This window comes from Gorilla gorilla, chromosome 14 (genome assembly GCF_029281585.2).
Source record: "Gorilla gorilla gorilla isolate KB3781 chromosome 14, NHGRI_mGorGor1-v2.1_pri, whole genome shotgun sequence".
NCBI lineage: Eukaryota > Metazoa > Chordata > Mammalia > Primates > Hominidae > Gorilla > Gorilla gorilla.
The window spans coordinates 92,670,003-92,690,077 of NC_073238.2; the positions used below are offsets into that span (position 1 = coordinate 92,670,003).

Consider the following 20,075-nt stretch of genomic DNA (forward strand, 5'->3'; position numbering starts at 1 on the left):
TTTCTGGAACTCACTCATGTTGTATAACTGTAAATTTATACATATTGAACAACAACTTCCTATTTCCCCCTCCCACCAATCCCTTGGTAACTATCATTCTATTGTCTACTTCAGTACCTTTGATTATTTTAGGCATCTCTTATATATAAGAGGAATACGCAGTATTTGTCCTTCTGTGACTTATCCCACTTACCATAACGTATTACAGATCCACCCATGTTATCATAAATGGTAAGATCTCCTTCATTTTATTTTATTTTTAAATTTAATTTAATTTTTTGAGATGGAGTTTCACTCTTGTCACCCAGGCTGGAGTGCAATGGCATGATCTCAGCTCACTGCAACCTCCGGCTCCCAGGTTCAAGTGATTCTCCTGCCTCAGCCTCCCAAATAGCTGGGATTACAGGCACCCACCACCACGCCTGGCTAATTTTTGTATTTTTAGCGGAGATGGAGTTTCACCATGTTGGTCAGGCTGGTCTCGAACTCCTGACCTTAGGTCACCTGCCTGCCTCAGCCTCCCAAAGGGATCTCCTTCTTTTTAAAGGCTAAATGATATTCTATTTTATATATATATGCCATCTTTTCTTTACCCATTCATCTGTGATGGACATTTGGGTTGTTTCCATATCTTGGTTATTGTGAATAATGCTGCAGTGAGCATGACAGTGCAGATATGTCTTCAAGATCTTGATTTCAGTTGATACATACACACACACACACACACATATCTCTATCTATCTATCTATCTATCTATCTATCTATCTATCTATCTATCTTTATCTCCAGAAGTTGGACTGCTGGATCATATGGTAATTCTATTTTTAGTTTTTCGAGAAACTGCCATACTGTTTTCCATAGCAGCAGTACAATTTTACATCCTATTAACAGTATACGACGATTCTAATTTCTCCACAACCTCACCAACACTTGTTATCTTTTGTTTTCTGGATAATAGCCATGCTAACCAATGTGAGTTGATACCTGTTTGTGGTTTCAATTTGCATTTCCCTGGTGATTAATGCTATTGAGCATGTTTTTATATTATCTGTTGGCATTTGTATGTCCTTTTGGGGGACATGTCTACTTGATTCCTTTTCCAATGTTCTAACCAAATTACTTATTTTTTGCTCTCGAGTTGCAGAAATCCTTTATATAGTTTGGATATTAACCCTTTATCAGATATATGGTTTGCAAATATCTTTTCCCATTCCATAGTTTGCCTTTTCACTCTGTTGATTATTTTCTTTGCTGTGCAGAAGTTTTAAAAAATTTGTTATAGTCTCACTACTATTTTTGCTATTGTTGCCTGTTCTTTTGGTGTCCTATCAAAGAAACAATTTTTGTCAAAACCCATGTTGAGAAGTTTTTTCCTTACATTTTCTTCTAGGTGTTTTATGATGCCAAATTTTACATCAAATCTTTAATCAATTTTGGTTAATTTTTGTGTTTGGTAAAAGATAAGCATCCCATTTCATTCTTCTGCAGATGGATATCCAGTTTTGCCAACCCTATTTATTGAAAGACTACCCTTCCCCCATGTATATTCTTGGCACTCTGTAGAAAATCCGTTGACCATACATATGTGGGCTTATTTCTGGGGTCTCTATTTTGTTTCACTGTTCTATGCTTTTATGCCAGTGCCATACTGTTTTGGTTACAGTAGCTTTGTAATACATATTGAAATCAGGAAGTGCAATGCCTCCAGCTTTGTTCTTTTTGCTCAAGATTTCTTTGGATGTTTGGGGTCTTTCGGAGTTCCATATGAATTTTAGAGCTTTTTTTTTTCTACTTCTGTAATAAACATCTTTGAGATTTTGACAGGGGTTTCATTGAATCTATAGATTATTTTGAGTCGTATGGATGTTTTAACAATATTGATTCATCCAATCTATGAACACAGGATGTCTTTCTATTTATTTGTGCCTACTTTAACTTCTTTAATCAATGTTTTATAGTTTTCAGTGTACAAATCTTTCACCTCCATGGTTAGATGTATTCCAAAGTATTTTACTATGTTTGATGATATTGTAAATGGGATTGTCTTAATTTCCTTTTCATATAGGTCATTGTTGATAGTTACATTACTTTTTGGTATTGTGTTGTGTATTTATTAGTGCAACTTCTTATTAGTTGTCTTGTTAATATCTGTAGCCCAGCACCTAAAACAATGCCTGGTACATGATAGGCTCTTGATAAATAGTTGATGATTCATTAAGAAAATTAATACCTGCTGATATAAATTATAAGGGGAAGAAATATGGTAATTTAATGCATGACCTTTATAGCAAAGAAAGTCATGAAAAATAGATAGGTAATGAGGTTTAAGTACAGGAAAAGTGGTTCAAGAGGCTGAATTTTGGAACTGTGAGTTGAAATGTATTTTAGAATGAGTTAGAAGTAAAAGACCTGTAGATTAGAGTCCTTGATTGTCAAGAGTAAAGGGATCACATTCAAGGCTTGATAAGGATTGGTCCAGCTACATTTTTTTTTCTTGAAACATTGAAATTTATTTTTTTCCGTATGAAAATCCATTATTTTCTGTGCATCCTGAGGCACAAATAAAAAGCTGTATCTTTTATAATTTTCTTGAAATTTGAAAATATTATCTTTGGGGTTTTCTAATTTCTTGTGCAATTGTTTTTCCAAAAGTTAAGTGGGAAAAAGGGATTTAAGGAGGGAGGGAGAGAGAGAAGGAGGGAGGGAGAGAAGGAGAGATGGATTTTGCTTTTCTTCTTTGATCAGCAGAAAAAAATGTGACTGCTAGCAACAGCTTTTGGAGAGGGGAACAGGAATCTAGATGTGCAGAAGCCAGGAGGGGATATGTGGAAATAAATATATTTCCTGCGAGTGTGGCAGAGAGGTGGGTATGATTGTTGTCCAAAAAATACTAGTAAGCAAGTGGCAGAGAAGCTGATAAACTGACTCAGCACACTCTGAGGTTTGGAATTGTTCTTTTAGAGAACTGATAACGGGAGGTGTTATAATAGCAGAGAAGGGGAAAAAATGACCTATGTATATATTTTTTACTCTCCAAGAATTTTGGTTATGTTTCTTTCTTTAATTATATTTATTTCATAGTAAAATAAAGTTATTTTATCATAAGATAATGTAGACCTAGAAATGGATGTAAATGCCAATTAGAACTGTTGATAAGGAATGAAAATATATTAAAGGCTTTGACATGAACACTTTTTAGGTTTAATTATTTTTAAATTAATAAATAGAAAATCCGTGGACATGAGGGCCCTTCCTCTGGCTTGTGCCACACTTCAGAAACATGTCTCAGTTGATTTCATCATGCGGAAAAAAATGGGTTAGATTAAAAAAAAATTAGGTGAAAGAGTAAATACTTGGGAGATTGAAATGAAAAATATGAGTTAAAAGTAAGAAGTGAAAATCCATGTACTGCGTCTTGCCATAATTAGAATCTGGGTGCGTTTGATGAACTGAAGATTAAATAGTTTCTGGGAACTTTTAAAGCCAGGGGCTTTTCCATATTCCCAGCATGACTCAGCATGGGAAATTTCCACTCAGTGTAGGCATGCAGGGCATTTTGTGAGCAGAAAAGCCCTGCCAGCTTCTAAGCTTCATGGGAGAAAACAATAAATATGGAAGCCACCAGCTCTCTGAATTAAAGAAAACAAAAAATGTTCTGAAAAGAAAAGGAAGGGGTAGCTCAGTAAAGAGAACTTTATTACTGGGAGCTATTTAGTCATGGCAAAAGTTCTAGATCTTTAAGACAAGAGTTGTTGGTATCGATTATGTGAAAGAATTAGATACAGATATCTAAAACTATCTGATATAATTGGAATATAAAACCATTTAAACAATATAATGAGAAGTCAAGAGATTTGGAGCCTCAAAGCCTGGGTTTGAGTCCCAGATCTATCACTTGCTTGTTGTTATTGAAGTATAATATACACACAAAAAGCTGCATAAGTGATGGTGCCGTGGCTTTTCACAAAAGACACATATGCATGTAACCAGCATTCACTGAAATTGAGGATCAGGATATTAGCAACATCTCAGAAAGCCCCTTTTCACTCCCTTTTTGTTACTGACCCCCAAGGGTAACCAGTCTCCTGATTCCTGATTTCTAACACAGCAGATTCATTTTGACTGATTCATCATAACTTTATATGAATAGAATCATTCAAGACGTACTCATCTGTACTTAGTTCTTTGGCTCAACATTATGTTTGCGATTTATTCCTGTTGCTGTGTCTAGCTGTAATCTGTTAGTTTTCATTGCCAAATTACATTGTTTGGAATAAATAAACATAATTTATACAAATTACACTTGATGGACATCTGGACTGTTTTTAGGCTTTGGTTATTCTCAGAATAACCAAATACAAGAATGTTGCTAAGAACATTTTGTACATTTCTTTTTGTGAACATCTTAATGCATTTCTGATAGTCTGCCAGGGCTGCCATAACAAAGTTGCAAAGACTATGTAGTTTAAACAACATAAATTAATTTTTTCACTGTTCTAGAGACTGGATGTCCAAGGTTAAGAGGTCAGCAAATTTGGTTTATCCAGAAGCTTCTCTCCTTAGTTGCAGATGCCACCTTCCCATTGTGTCCTCACACCATCTTGCCTCTGTGCTTTGGTGTCTCTTTCTCTTCTTATAATCACATCATTCCTATTGAATTAGGGCTCCACCCTTTTTGCTTCATTTAATGCTGATGACCTTCTTGAGGCCCCTGCCACCAAATAAATACAGTCATATTAGTGGTTAGGATTTCAACATATGAATTTTGGTAGGACACAATTCAGTCTATAATGGCATTTATGTGGGTTATATTCTTAAGTAATAAATGCTAGGTCATTGCATTTGAGTACATTCAGGTTTAATAGACACTGAGAGTTTTCCAGATTGGTTGAACTGGTTTGCATTGTTGTTGGAAATGCAAATCAGTTCAACCAATCTGGAAAACTGTCATTGTCTAGGGTTGCAGTTACTTCATAATATTGGTAAATATGGCATTGCCTTTCTCATTTTATCCATTCTGGTGTATATGTACATGGCATATCACTATGATTTAATTAGCATTTCCTTGATGATTACTGAAACTGAATATCTTTCATATATTTATTAGTCACTTGGATATCCTCATTTGTAAAATGTCTGTTCAAAACTTTTGGCTACTTAAAAAATTTAATTGTCTGCCATTTTCTGATTGATTTGTGGAAGTTCTCATAATCCTGGAAATAAAATATTCTTTGTTGAATAGATACCTAGCCAATATCTTCTGCTAGTTGATGTATTTCCTTTTCAGTCCTTAGTCATGTTCTGATTAATATAAGTGATTTTAACAGGGATGTTTAATTTATAACTTTTTCTTTTATGGCTAGTACATTTTTAACCTTATTTAAGTAATCTTTGCTTGGCTTTAAGTTACGAAGATTTTTTATTTTTTAACAACAGCTTTATTATTTTACTTTTACATTTAGATCTCCCGTACATCTACAACTGATTTTTGTGTATTGTGTGAGGCTTGGGAAGGGGTCATGATTCACTTTTTCCATGTACAATTCAGCTGACCCCAAATCATTTATGTAAAAAGCCCATCCTTCTTTGCTGCACTGCAGTGTCACCTTTGTCATAAATCAGGTGACAGTTCTAATAATCGGTCAGTTTCTGAATGTGCTCTTCTTTTTCACTGGTCTATATTTTTATCCTTGAGTCTACAGCAAACTTTCTTAAATATAATAGCTTTATATGTGACTGGCTTGACTTCTTGTATTAACAGTAATCTTTGTCCAGGGCTATTCTTGGCCTTTTGCATTTTCAAACATGCTTTAAAATTAGCTTATTAATTTCCACAGAAACACCTTCTGGAATTTTGGTTGGGAGGATTACATCAAATTTATAAGTGAGTTTAGGAAGAACTGATATTTTTAAAATATTGAACCTTCCAATTCATGAACATGGTATATCTCATTATTTAAATCTTTCTCAATTTCTGTCAGTACATTTTGTAGCTTTCTATGTAGTTGTCTCATACATCTTTCACTAGATTTATTCCTACATATTTTATGATTTCTAAAGTTATTGTAATTTAGCCAAGTGATTTAATTTATTGCCATCCATACCTCTAAGTATGAGTAGTTTTTAAATTTTGAATAATATTGATCCAAAGATAATCTAGCCAGATCATAATGATCAAGCAGTATCTTCACCCATTCCTTTGCGCATTTCTTTATTGAATAATCATTTATTGAATTCCTTTTGTATGCTTGGCACAGTGCTAGATGCTAGGCACACAAAATAAGGCACAAAATAATCATTTATTGCATGCCTCTTGTATGCTGGCTGGGCACAGTGCTAGATGCTAGGTGCACAAAATAAGGTGGTCTTTATTCTAAAGGAGGTAACAGTTCATGGTTAAACAAACAATAACAATACAGGATGACAAATTGAAGAGGTATGACTAATTAGGAAACCCAGAATGATGCTGAATAATAATCAGAATAATTACAGAAGTCATATTAAGGAGTAGCAACAGAAATAGCACAATCACTTCACAAGGGACAATAATAATTGAGCAAAATGAAGGATAGTGTGAAAGAAAATAATTTGTTAATATTCTGTTTAAACTTGTAGCACATAAAGAGAAACTATAAAAACTTCTTACAGAATCATATCACACCAAATTGGTGCTAAATTAAACTCAAGCAAGAAGGTAGGAGCCTTGGAATACAGTGTGATCTGTGTTGTCTTGATTTAATGGGTTTTTGAGGAGTAGGAGCCATAAACATAAATGCAACAAGTGATCTTCTCCAGGCTGGGGCCACAGAAGAAAGGGCCTGTTTAGGTCACCAGGAGGAGGAATTTATCTGGAAGCAGTGGGATGGGAACTGAGACAAAACCAGCTCCATTATTTATTTACAAGGCTGCTTTAGGAAGTATGGATCCTTTTGTTTTCTAGAAGAACTATAAACAAACTTCTTCTCTGTTTATTTGTATGAAGGATACCATTGAATTTTTGTAAACAAAGTAGACTGTTAGGAATAAAGGATAGTTTGATTTAGGATATGTGTCCATAACATATATTATCTAAGGAGAGTTATGCTGCCTATTGACAGTGGCAAATTCACGATATTAAAGCAAACGTAAGAATGATGAAAATACAGCAGTGAAAGTGCAAGGAATTGAGAAGTGAGGATTTTGAACTTCCACTAGTTCTGAAAAGCATGTCTAATTTAAATTAGAAGTAAATGGATGTAGTAGAAATATCTTTCAACTAGGAAAGAGTCTCAGTTTTTACACATATTTTTAAGCTATTTAGCCTCTCTGGTTTTCAGTTTCTCATATAGAATATATTGCTTTCGTTCCATAGCAACTCACCTAATAGTTGCACTCAATAAATATGAGATAAATGAATGAATATATAGGAGATAATCAGTGGGAGAGGGTCTTTATTGGGTCTTCTTAGTTTTAATACTCTCTATATTTTCTTTAAACAATCATATATTCTCCTATGGGTTACATTTTATTTCTGCTATTGACTCCTAAATTATAAATCCATCTCAGATCATTCCTTGAACTCTAGGTATGTATATCTATTTTCTTTTAACTGGACATCTGCAATTGGATACTCCAGCTAAAAATTGACATACCTAATTTCTTTTAACTGGACATCTGCAATTGGATACTCCAGCTAAAAATTGACATACCTAATATGAACTCATTGATTTTTGTCTTCTTCCCAACTTGCTCTCCTCCTGTGCCCCTAGTTTAGTTAACAGCATTCAGCAACGGACCCCTTTGCCCAATATGCCGTTGATGACAATTTCCCAAAGGGGCTATGTCCTAAATAGCTCTGGGAAGCAACCACTTCTCTCTCTGTTCATACTCCCACAATCCTTGTTTAAGTCATCGCAAAAATGGCCTGCACAGCTGTAGCAGCCTTTCAGACTGGTCTCTGACTTTAGCATATTCTCTTTGAATTGATTGCATTATTTCAGACGGTGATCTTTCTAAAATATAACTCAAATCCCATCACTCTCTGCCTAAAATCATTCAGTGATTCCACATTGCCCCAGGGATAAAGTGCCAACTCCCTAAAATGGTTTACCATCCTTGTTATACACTCCTGCTTTCCTTTCCAATCTCATTTCTTGAATAAATTCTATCTTCGGCCAGACTGTGCTGCTTTCCTCACCTGGGCTTTATGCTCCACTTTCCTGACCCTGAACATGATGTTCTGCTTGCCTAATTGCTTCCTCCTTCCACTCAGCTCTCACCTCCAGCCTCCACATCTTTGCCTCCTCACCTGACAATATTCTCGCCATCTGTATTATTTCAATGTAGAAATCATCTTTGTAAAGATGTCTTTTCCCCGTGGTTGCTACTACTCCTTTCCTAGCACATTTGTGTGCTGTATTATCTGTTAAATGTCTGAGTCCCCCACTAGATGAAAAAACTTTGTGAGTATGTGAATGTTTACCTGTCTAATTCATGTTCATTGTGTTGTCTAATTGTCTGGCTCAGCATAGATTATTAATAACTATTTATAAAATAAAATCACTCTGTTGCAATGTTAAAATACTATAATAGAATGTTAAATAAAATTATAAGGCTGAGACAACAGTTTAAATTTGACTGGCGTGGGTTGGGGTATAAAGAAAATGAGAGCCTGGGGCACTTCAGAGGCAATTTATGACACATAAAGTGCCCTTCTGGGGCACTTTATGATGTCAGAACAAAAAGTTGTGCTTTTCGTTTGGGATTTTGGGAATGAACCAGAGTACAATCCTTTCACTGCTGCTGCTATCATATAAGCTCTAGGGACAATAAAGAACATTGTGACCTGAAAAAATAGACTTTGGGAAAAGCTCTTAAAATTTGGGGTGTTACACAAGAGGATATGACACGTCTTGCCCAGTGAATAAGGCTCTTCAGAAAACTTCTAAAAAGAGGCTGCATCTGCTTTAGTTGCTTAGAGGAATGCATATTCTCTGAGCACTGTTTTCTCCAAAACATTTTGAGAAATGGGCCACAGTTTTCTTACTTGTAAAGTGGGTACAGTAGAAAATGTACCTCGTCATCTTGTACATGAGGATTCAATAAACCAAAGTAAATAAGCTTTTACAATGGCCTGGCACCTAGTAAATACCAGATAAGTGTTTGCTTCCTTTATTACCATTGTTATCAATTTGACTCTGAGATAAGAGCTAACACATAAAGTGAGAGGCATTGTTGTGGTACATCTGCAGAAGTCATTTGTGTTCTCCAAGTCCTTCCAGAGTTCCTCTGGGGACGGTGCGTGAGAGTCCTGGGGTTGAGTTCCTGCAGTCTGGCCTCAAAATCTGTGGCTCCTGGCTGAGCTTCAGCTAACAGTATATCTGAGTTTTCCTGTCAATCAAGTATATCTTATATGGGACTGAGCAATTTAGATTTGAAATGCTAAATGTGGAACAAATGTTACCACATCAGATAGGAATGGAAACTGTTCTTTGTGGAGAGATACCAGGATCTCTCTTCCTTGGGAAGATGAGCTGAGAGAGGAACACAGAGATGTAGCTCTGTGCAGCCAGCCACTGGCACTGGCCCCTGTGCCACCTTAGTTCTTCAGGGTGAGCTTTAATTGTTGTCCAGTGTCATGAGTTTCAGTCTCTATGCTATTGTGAGAAAATTGTGCTAAAAGCCACTGAGAGACCACACAATGACAGCTGGCACACTGATACACTGTGCGGGTTACTGCTAGAGTTCAAGTCTCTCAGGGATGCTCCAGGGCACAAACCCTCAGCCTCGGGTATTCATCCAGGGAGGTTTGGATCCGATTCGCATAAATCCCAGTGTGGTAGCAAGGAATTTCCTGCCTCCTACTGCTTCAGGACACCTGCTCAACCCATTTTTAGAAGGCTTTCACAGCCCTTTTGGGGCATTCCCAGGGCAGGTGGGCAGAAGGTGGTGGCCGTGGGGGCTGGACATCCATCAGACCTGGGATGGAGTGGTGCCTCACCTGGATCTGCACATCCCAAAGAGGTACCCAAGGCTAGGCCAAAAGGAAATGAGTGTACGTGGCTTGTACTTTGACCGGTGTCCTGCTCCTTGCCTTCCTCCCCCTGCACACGGTGTGAAAAGGTGTGGCGTTCTCCCAGACACAGACCAACTTTGGAAATTGGGATTGTGGTACTTTCTGAAAGTGTGCAGCATTTTAACCTCGAGTGTGTAAGTCTAAGTATTGTAAAACATGTTTTTATATTTTAAAAGCTCTTAAAGGTAATTTTATTTTATTGAACATCAGAAACTATCTATATATTCATAAAGAATGCTTGATTAAAAGATAGTATCTCCCAGAGCGCCAGAAATTTTAGTGTAGTTACACTCATTTGGAATCAGCCTATTAGATATCTCTTTGACACTAACAGTAACACTTACCATATTCATAATTACTAAGAAATTCTAAGGAAAGTGTATGTATGCACATACATATCATATACATATTCAGAATATATGTGTATATAGATTATATACTGTAAACATATATGTTTGTTACCTGTCTTTTTTTCTATAAAAAAAATTTTATTCATGCCTAGTATTAACTCCCAGGCAAAGCATGTATTTAAGGAATAGGCTAATGTTTAAAGGTTTTCGAGAAGGCTACAACCTTGAAATATTATCTGATTAGAAAATAAAATTGGTGGTTCTGCAGTTAGCCTTTGGCTTTATTTCAGTATTGGTTAGTGTTCTAATGCTTGCTGAGTTTGAAAACTTACCTGAAAGTACATCCCTTATTGATCAGTAGATTTATTTGTATGTTATTATTGCAGCTGTTAAATGAGAAATTTAATTTTCTCTCCTTAATTCAGTTTGGCTTTCTGACATGTTGCTCTTCTCTCCTTGAAGCAAGTGCTATTTGCCCATTTTCCTTACTCCAGTGCCTGTCACATAAAAGGGCTTAGTACATATTTCCTGAAGTAATGACTTATCAGATGCATGGTCAGTGCCCCTAAATCTTGCTTCTCAGTATTAGTTTGGAGCCTGAGAAAGAATGGCAGCTTTGGAAAAGTAAATTTAAAAGTCAGAAATCATTAAAATGCACAAAAATATCCCAAAGTAAGGTTTTCATGTGATTCTACTACAGGGCTTATTGATCTTTTCTCATCTTTAGGCTTTGTTTCTAGGTGCCCAATAGAAGCTACCAAAACTTTAATGGTTGCTAACTCCCACTTTTTCACTATACTCTTGCTAAGTTGAAAAGTGCTCTCCACTTAGAAACAGAAATGACTGTGCTATATATTGGAATTTCCAAAAGCCACCAGACACCAATGATACACCACAGATGGGTGTCCATGAGAGTAGAATTAGAACTACTCCCCTCAATGTGGCTGCTGTGTCATCACTAGTGTACTGCAACCCCTGCCAAGGCAGGACAGGGGGACGATGAGTGCCAGCTGGATTCCAGTCCACTCCCCAGACTGAATGATAAGGCTCTACCACCGGGAATGGATCATGTCTGTTCAAAGCCACAATGGACAGTGTCCTCTTCTGTCATTGCAGCTACACCATCCAAACTCCCCAGATCCCTAAGGAAACTCAGAAGAACATGAGCAGAACATCACAACAATGGGTGCACACAGCTCTGATAAAACATGTACATTTAACGGTCTCTATTCTCTCTAATAGGTTAATTCAGGTGGCATGATAACAAAACTGCCATCTACAGTTTGGGACAGGTAGGGATGAAAGAGGATGGTGGAATGGGATCTTTTCAAATTTATCCAGTGGGGTAAATGGAGGATCATTTGTTTCACGGTAGCAACATAAAGTAACTATAGAAGATTATTTTCAGAGAAAAACAGAACAAAACAAAAGCCACTACTAGTCATGCCTATTATGCCTGAAATGTCATTGTCTATCTATATACTTGCAAAGGCTATTATCTGCTGAATTTAAACAGTAAAAACATCAGAAAAATTAAATAATGGTCTATGTATTGGAAATATTTGTAACAGTTTCTTACATTCATAACATTAGAGCACAAACATATTCCCCTCTCCTTTTCTTTTTCTCTTTTGAATTTTCAGTAGAAGGGAACGACAATAATAGGTATAACTTTTATTGGATTATACTTTAATTTAGATCACTGAATTATGTATACCTGTAGCACCCAAAATGCTACTAAAGTCAAGTCTCTACATTTAAATAATAAATAAGTAATCCGGTTTTACTCACATCCATCTTCCATGATGGTCCAACTAGACAGTCCCCATTGTGACTGTTGATGGAAAATTCTTCCATGTTTGGAGAAACCACAGTTACTGATTAGTTTTAGCTGTAAGAGCTCTTTCCTCCTTCTCATCAAGCCTAGGCAAGGTTCCACAAACAATATTTTTTCCCGTTTGTCTCCACTCAGAAGTTCTTAATCTCTTCAGGGAACAGGGAAAATGCAGGAGTCCCCTTTGTACATCACTTGAAATAAATAAAAAAATTATCCAAAACTCATATCAGTACAGGAGTGACTGTTACAAAGAGAAAGAAGCAAATTATGGTAACTAGAAATGACAAGAGCTTGGATTTTTCTTATTTTTCAGCATGAAATTCTGAGCTTACAACCTGCAAAATCCTATTATAAAAGTAAGATAACTGCCATATAAAAACTGAAAATCATGCAAATACTTATGTGTGATCCCACTAGTTCACTCCATAATTTTTTTGGAGTGTAAAAAATATTTATGATTTTAAAAATCACATCCAATAAAAAAAAACACAGAGTCATAAAATAAAAGAAGAGGAACACAGGCTCTGCACTGCACTGAAACATTTTGAAATATAAAATGAACAACCATTGCTTTACAGCAAAAATATAATCTCATCAACAAGGTAGGAAAATGAGCAATTGCCTTTTAAAAGGCCATAGGTTACTAGCACAGTGGTTGTGAGAATAGATGTTTGAGCCTAACCGTTTGGTTTCAAAATCTGACTTTTCCACAGAGTTCTTAATGTAATATTGGTCAGGTTGCTTCATTTTCCTTATCTGTTAAATGGTGATACTCATGGTACCTACTTTATCTTGTTATTATGACACTTTGAGGAGTTAATAATGGGAAGTACATAGAAAAGAGCATAGAATAATGGTGTTTGGTAAGATTAAGTTATTGTTACTATTCTTCAATTTCTAATATTTCAAAAGAAATACAGACCTGCACTGAAGAATAATTGACTTCCTCATGTTTCAAAGCTTCGTTAAATAATAACAAATAGTTGGTTCCTTTTTCAGTTGGGAAAGCAAATTCAGTCAGTCTCTTAGAATATTACTATAAATTGTTTCTGAATTAAAACTCATCCCAAACAAATGAGGAGATACTTTTCTGTGATTTATGCTATAGTTTGGAAGAAGGATACTGTTGTGCCGGGAGTTGAAAACTGTGCTGAGAAAGTCTATTCATGCTGACTGCGAATATTACCAGTGGGAGGAAAATCGAGTGTGTCCAATTTCGTCACTGATAAATCTAGAATGATAACAGATCTGCGCTGAGGGCAAGGTCTAGGAATGCTCTTCTTATACACAGAATGTTTTTGCTTAATTTCATGCTCTACAGTTTGAAGGTCATTTCTTATAAAATTATAATAACTGATGAGGCAGCCAGTGTCCCGCCCTAGAGATTTCTATCTTATTTTATAAGATAAAACTAAGGTTTCCTTTCAAGTTAAATAAGGATTATAATCTTCTTTGTGCAAGGGGAAAAAAAAAGAGTATTCTTACTAGATCACCTTGGTAAGATTTGTGATTGTTTATCCTATAAAATATTTAAGTTTTGAAATTATTTCCTTTTTCCTCCAGGAGAGTATAAAGTTTTCCCTTGTGATTATTTGTTTTTCTTCGAAGCATATTAGCCCATATTTATCACAGCCATGGTCTCTATGTCAACGAGAGAAGATGCCATGTATCTCTTAATTTAGCAGCACTTTTTGTTCGGGTTTCCAGATAAAGCACAATACAAGTTTTAAATATAAAGAGAACAGGCTGTTTCCCACAAAGCACACTGGTGTTCATAGGATGAGAAACTGGGCCCCCGTGGTGTTTGATAAGAAAGGAGTTCCTAGCATAAAGATATTTTTAGCACATCTAATAAAACATCAGTTCCATCTGCATTTCCTTAACATGTTGTGCTAAATTCTCCCTCCAACATTCCAGGATTAGTTTGTTACCCAAAGTGACAGGGAAAAGTCACTTTAGATTTTTCTGTCACCATAGGAAAAAATGAAAAGCTGTTATTATATTAACATATGTTTCTCTTTCTTTATCAAATACACAACAGCATTTGGGTCTCTACTAAAAATTATCACACACTTTAAATGATGAACTGAGCCTCTTGAACCTTTTTATTTATTTTGGGACTATAACATCAATATGTTTAAATCAAATATTTATTTCTGTGTCTGTTTCAGTCATGACTCCTAATAACTGAAAAAATAGAAGTTTATGTTTACTTCTCTACATCTCTTTCCCTAAACAATTAACTAACAATTAGCTGTTGACTTCTTCATTCACTGAGATCTTAGTTAAAAGAGTATATGTGTGTGTTTGTGTGTATGTATGTATGTACACGTACACACATATATATACTATTATATACCATATATAATAGTGTATATATATATACACACACATACATGCACAGAGAGAGAACAATAAAACATAATGAAAAGTGATATTTCAAAAGATCTGTTAAGTGAAATCTTAGTCAAAATATAAGCTAGTTGCCAATGTATAGAAAGGTTTATTATGCTATAATTGGTTTTGAACATGATTTGTAATATCTCTCCCTCTTCCATGCATGTAATTTTGATTTAATACCAGGTTGATCATTACCTGGCCAAAATTAGATTTCTTATTCATGTAAAGGTAGATATCAAATTTACATATCAGTAATGCAAATGGGAAAAAATTATTTAGGGTAATTTATTTTGATTGGAACTATTTGTATCACTGCTCAATAAATCTATTATTTGATTTTATTTCTAAGGCATTATTAAAGAGATTTGTCAGAAAAAATACATTTATATATATGTTTATATATGTATACACATATACACATATATAATAAAATAGAAGTTGGAGATATATATGCATGTGTATATGATTGTGTGTGTGGTGGTATATAGGACTACATTACAGAATGTTTTTCTAAAGTTAGGAATTTAAAGGGTGAATATCATACTAGGCCACATCTTTTGAGCTGTAAAAAAAAAATCACTGAATTTTACAGATTTGAGGTTTTAAGCTTAAAATTTTAGTTGCATTTTTAAAAACTTGAAAGCAGTTGACAAACTGGTTTCAAAAAGAAGAATTAATATTGCAAACATGAAATTACTCATAAAGCTAAACCTAGACAAGATACAAATAAATTTTTAAACATTTAAAATCCAAGTTTATTTTTGAAGCACATATGTTTTACGTTAGAAGGTGTAGCCGTACCAATCATCTCTTCCTCTAAAATATTCAGAGTACATTTTTAGAACATTGTAGCAACACTTAAATGCCAGTGGTTCATTATTTTAAAAGTGTTGCCCCTTTTAACAAATGCATGATTAATATTGAAGTATAGCTTTTATTCTGTTTTTAAGGCTTCAGACACAAAGTTTATTTTATGGTTTATAAACTAATGGGAGACATAGTGACTTCTTTCATTGCTAGGAAGATTTTAAATGTTCTTTTCGGGAGGCATAGGGATTAATTTTTTTTTTTCCTGCTTGAGAAATGTAACCTTCTGAGAAAAAAGCAAGGCACTTTTTCTACTGTTGTGATTCCTTAAAATAGTTTTCTTCCCTTTTATTTTGTTTATAATACCCTTCCCAGCTCCCTTGGTCATCTGAGCATGGCTGATCACTTCACGTCTCTTTTTTTGATTCATGAATACAGAATTCTAACTTTATGTTAAAATGAAGAACATATTTAGTTCTCAAGAATAAGCTCATCCTGGGAATATATTGACATGTTGGCAGATGTATTAAACCAGAAAAAGAACAGAGGAGGGATGTGGCCCTCCTTGTGAGCAACACTCTCATGGTTGAGTCCTTACCGAGGGTTAGGAAAACATCCTGGTATATACATTTGAAGCTTATTGGTTTCCTGAGCTAAGATTAGGGATTAGGACAAGAGGTGTGGCTGGAATCTCTTCCTGAAGATTGTGATTCTGGGACTCAGAGGAGTCAAGACCAAGGTTCCCACAGCAGAGCCAGAAAAATAAATAAATAATAATTAGGTCTACACCTCTGACATTTGACCACCCACTTGGGTACTGTGTCTTGGTCCTAATATATTTTGTTTTCCTAGTTTAGGCTGGAACTGTGTAGAGCATTGAGCAAATACTTTGTTCTTACCAAATAAATATATATTTTTGGACTGTACAAATACTAAATAAGAATAACCATATACCTTTTTTTTTGAGATGGAATTTCACTCTTGTTGCCCAGGCTGGAGTGCAATGGTACAATCTCGGCTCACCGCAACCTCCACCTCCCGAGTTCAAGCAATTCTCCTGCCTCAGCCTCCCGAGTAGGTGGGATTACAGGCATGCGCCACTATGCCTAGCTAATTTTGTATTTTTAGCAGAGACAGAGTTTCTCCATGTTGGTCAGGCTGGTCTCAAACTCCTGACCTCAGGGCATCCACCTGCCTCGGCTTCCCAAGGTGCTGGGATTACAGGAGTGAGCCACCGTGCCTGGCATGTAGTCCACCAAGGAGGTGTTGAGACTCTCTCTCGCTAGACAACCTATCAGGCAATATTTTCTTATAAATTACTTCAATAATGATTACTCTTGAATCATTAACTTTGTACATTTTTTCCAGATGAGGATTTGTGCTAAAGCTTCATTTAACTATTTTGGGGAGCTTGTTACCACAAAAGAGTCAGGACAGGCTCAAAATCAGCCAGAAGTTTACCTATTCAATTCAACAAAACAAAACAGGTACCTATGATATGCTAGGTTGGATAGCAGCTGCTGGAAGGTTTAGAAATATATTGCCGTCTCTTATTTCTTTCTGTCTTGGATTTCGACTTATTTCAAAAATAAAAATAGCCACACTGTTGAAGACAATATGACGGAGACTTTGGAATCAGACAGATCTGTCCCAAGTCTGTGACTACCAGTCATGCAACCTCAGACCATCATCCAGTCAGAGCCTGGGCTCCTGTAAATGAGTGTGGTCACCACTCACTCACATGCTGCAGGGTTGTGACACGTGCCAACATACAGTAGGGGACATGCGCTAAACATCCGAAAAATGGAAAATGCTCTTATTCTCAAGGCCAGGCCAATGTCTACATTCCAAAATAGTAGCATTTTAACCTATCTATACATTTTGAATTGTGAAAGAATTCATTGCTTCTTAAAAATATAGTTGACATTCTAAGCAGAGCTGAGTGTTGACTAAAATAAACTGGGCTAGTAGTTATCATAGAAATGTTGATAAGATTACCTGGTATTCATTATACTTAAAAGCAAGACTGGTCCTAGGTAGAAGTGACAAGCTACTTCAGTCTGTTTTTCCCACCTTCGTACCTCCCATTCATCTTCCTTTCATCATTCACACACTTACTGCCCAGAAGCTTCTTTCTCTGCCTTGACATTGTTAGGTGGCCTATTTCAGTAAAAAGCAGCCTCTCTGAAATGTTGGCTGGTACTATTTAAAACTCTGTTAGCTCACTTGATGCTCTGCATTTTAATAGGGGTCTCTTGAACACACAGGAGTTTTATGTATTTTTGTTTTTTTCTGGTTTTTTTTTTTGTTGTTTTTTTGTTTTTTTTTTTTTGAGACGGAGTCTCACTCTGTCACCCAGGCTCGAGTGCAGTGGTGCACTCTCGGCTCACTGCGACCTCTGCCTCCTGGGTTCAAGCGATTCTCCTGCCTTAGCCTCCCAAGTAGCTGGGATTACAGGCATCTGCCACCATGCCTGGCTAATTTTGTATTTTGGGTAGAGACGGGGTTTCACCATGTTGGCCAGGCTGGTCTTGAACTCCTGAACTCAGGTGATCTGCCCACCTTGGCCCCCCAAAGTGCTGGGATTACAAGCGTGAGCCAACACACCCAGACACACAGGAGTTTTAAACCCAGGAGAATTGTGCTGTCATGTTAGGCAGACTGTCTTCTCTGTAGCTACTCTCTCTCTCTCAGAAAGCTCATCGATTCTTATGACGTTAACTTTCATTTTTATTTTTATTATCCTTAAAAATATAGGTCAAAGCTATCTGTCTCTTTCTCCCAAGTTTTGGTACTGCAATTTCTTAATGGACATTTCAGTTCAACAGATATTTGTGAGGCATCTCTTATTACATGTGAGATGAGGATCAATACTTTACATGTATTTAAAATAGACACCAAGTTTATGTACCTGTGAAGAAATCTTTTTGTTTTCTTCTCCATAATCAATTTGTACTATGACTTGTCACCAAGTCCTATTAATTCTTCTTTTAAAGAATTGCCATCACCTTACACTTAGAAGATACATTAACTAGTTATCTTAAAAACAAGGATTATAAGTCATTCTACTATAAAGACACATGCACACAGACATCTTTATTGCAGCACTATTCACTATAGCAAAGACATGGAACCAACCCAAATGCTCATCAATGATAGACTGGATAAACAAAATGTGGCACATATACACCATGGAATACTATGCAGCCATAAAAAAGAATGAGTTCATGTCTTTTGCAGGGACATGGATGAAGCTGGAAACCATCATTCTCAGCAAACTAACACAGGAGCAGAAAACCAAACACCACATGTTCTCACTCATAAGTGGAAGTTGAACAGTGAGAACATATGGACACAGGGAAGGGAACATCACACACTGGGGCCTGTAGGGGGTTGGGGGGGCAAGGGGAGGGAGAGCATTAGGACAAATACTTAATGCATGCGGGGCTTAAAATCTAGATGATGGGTTGATAGGTGCAGCAACCACCATGGCACATGTGTACTATGTAACAAATCTGCACCTTCTCCACATGTATCCCAGAACTTAAAGTGATATAAAAAAATTTAAAAAGAAGCAGTTTCTTGATGGTTTTATTGTGAACTTAATAAATACAATGTTTGACAATATCCAAATCATACTCAAAAAACAGTGAATTCTAAATATTTGTAAGATCCAAATTTTCCACATAGGTATGTATGTTAGAGTTCTCAAGAAAAACAGAATCATTAGAATACATATAAATATATGTAGAAGAGGTGACTTATTATAAGAATTGGGTAATGTGGTTATGAAAGCTGGGCGGTCTCACAGACTGCTGTCTGCAAGCTGTAGAACCAGGAAAGCCACTCATGTGATTCAGTCATATTCTGAAGGTCTGAGAATGGGTGGTGAGGAGAAGGGAGGCAATGGTGGTGTAAACCTGTACTAAGTCCAATAAGCAGGAGTGCTGATGTCATACAGCAGGAGAAGATAAATGTCTTAGCTCAGACAGAGTAAATTTGCCCTTTCTCCACTTTTTGTTTTACTCAGGCCCTCAAAAGATTTAGTGATGCCTGCCCATATTGTGATTACCCTCACAGTTACAGCTGGAAATGCTGTTTTGCCAGCTATCTGGGCATCTCGTAGCACAGTCAAGTTGAAAACTAGCCATCGCATTATGTTTCTATTGATTAACAGAATTAAATATTAAATTAGAACATAAAAACTAAAGTAAGTACTAATTTAAATTCTTATTTTGTTATTCAAACACTCTATTCAATTTCTGTATTTTAATGAACTTTGATTGAAACTTAAAATATGTAGAAAAAAGTATGTAAATAGTACACATTTGAAGAGTGATCACAAATAGAACACAACAGTGTGAACTTTTCCAGGTCAATAAATTGCCACCTATGTCTTTTCTATCCACTTGACCTGGTGGACACTAAGCATTGTATGCAGCTATTGTTCCTAAATCATTGTTGGAAATGGAGATTCCAAGCTCCCGTCCAGGAACTACTAATCAGAATCTTGGTGGTGGGTCTGGGAGCATCTGGGAAATTCTGGAACGTCTTATCAAGTGATAGAATTTGGGAACAGATGTTTTTCTTATTGAATTTTAACTGTTTTGAGTTATCTTAATTATGC

General features: G+C 36.1%; 1 long non-coding RNA gene across 1 annotated transcript; it reads right to left on the reverse strand.

Annotated features, from left to right (window-relative positions):
• Positions 1-2,493: 2,493 nt before the first annotated feature.
• Positions 2,494-17,605, reverse strand: LOC101144538 (uncharacterized). Its single transcript, XR_176131.4, has 3 exons — positions 17,447-17,605; positions 12,196-12,432; positions 2,494-4,711 (listed from the first exon to the last, which is right to left on the reverse strand). It is a non-coding gene; the product is annotated as an uncharacterized lncRNA (long non-coding RNA).
• Between the last annotated feature and the right edge of the window lie 2,470 nt (positions 17,606-20,075).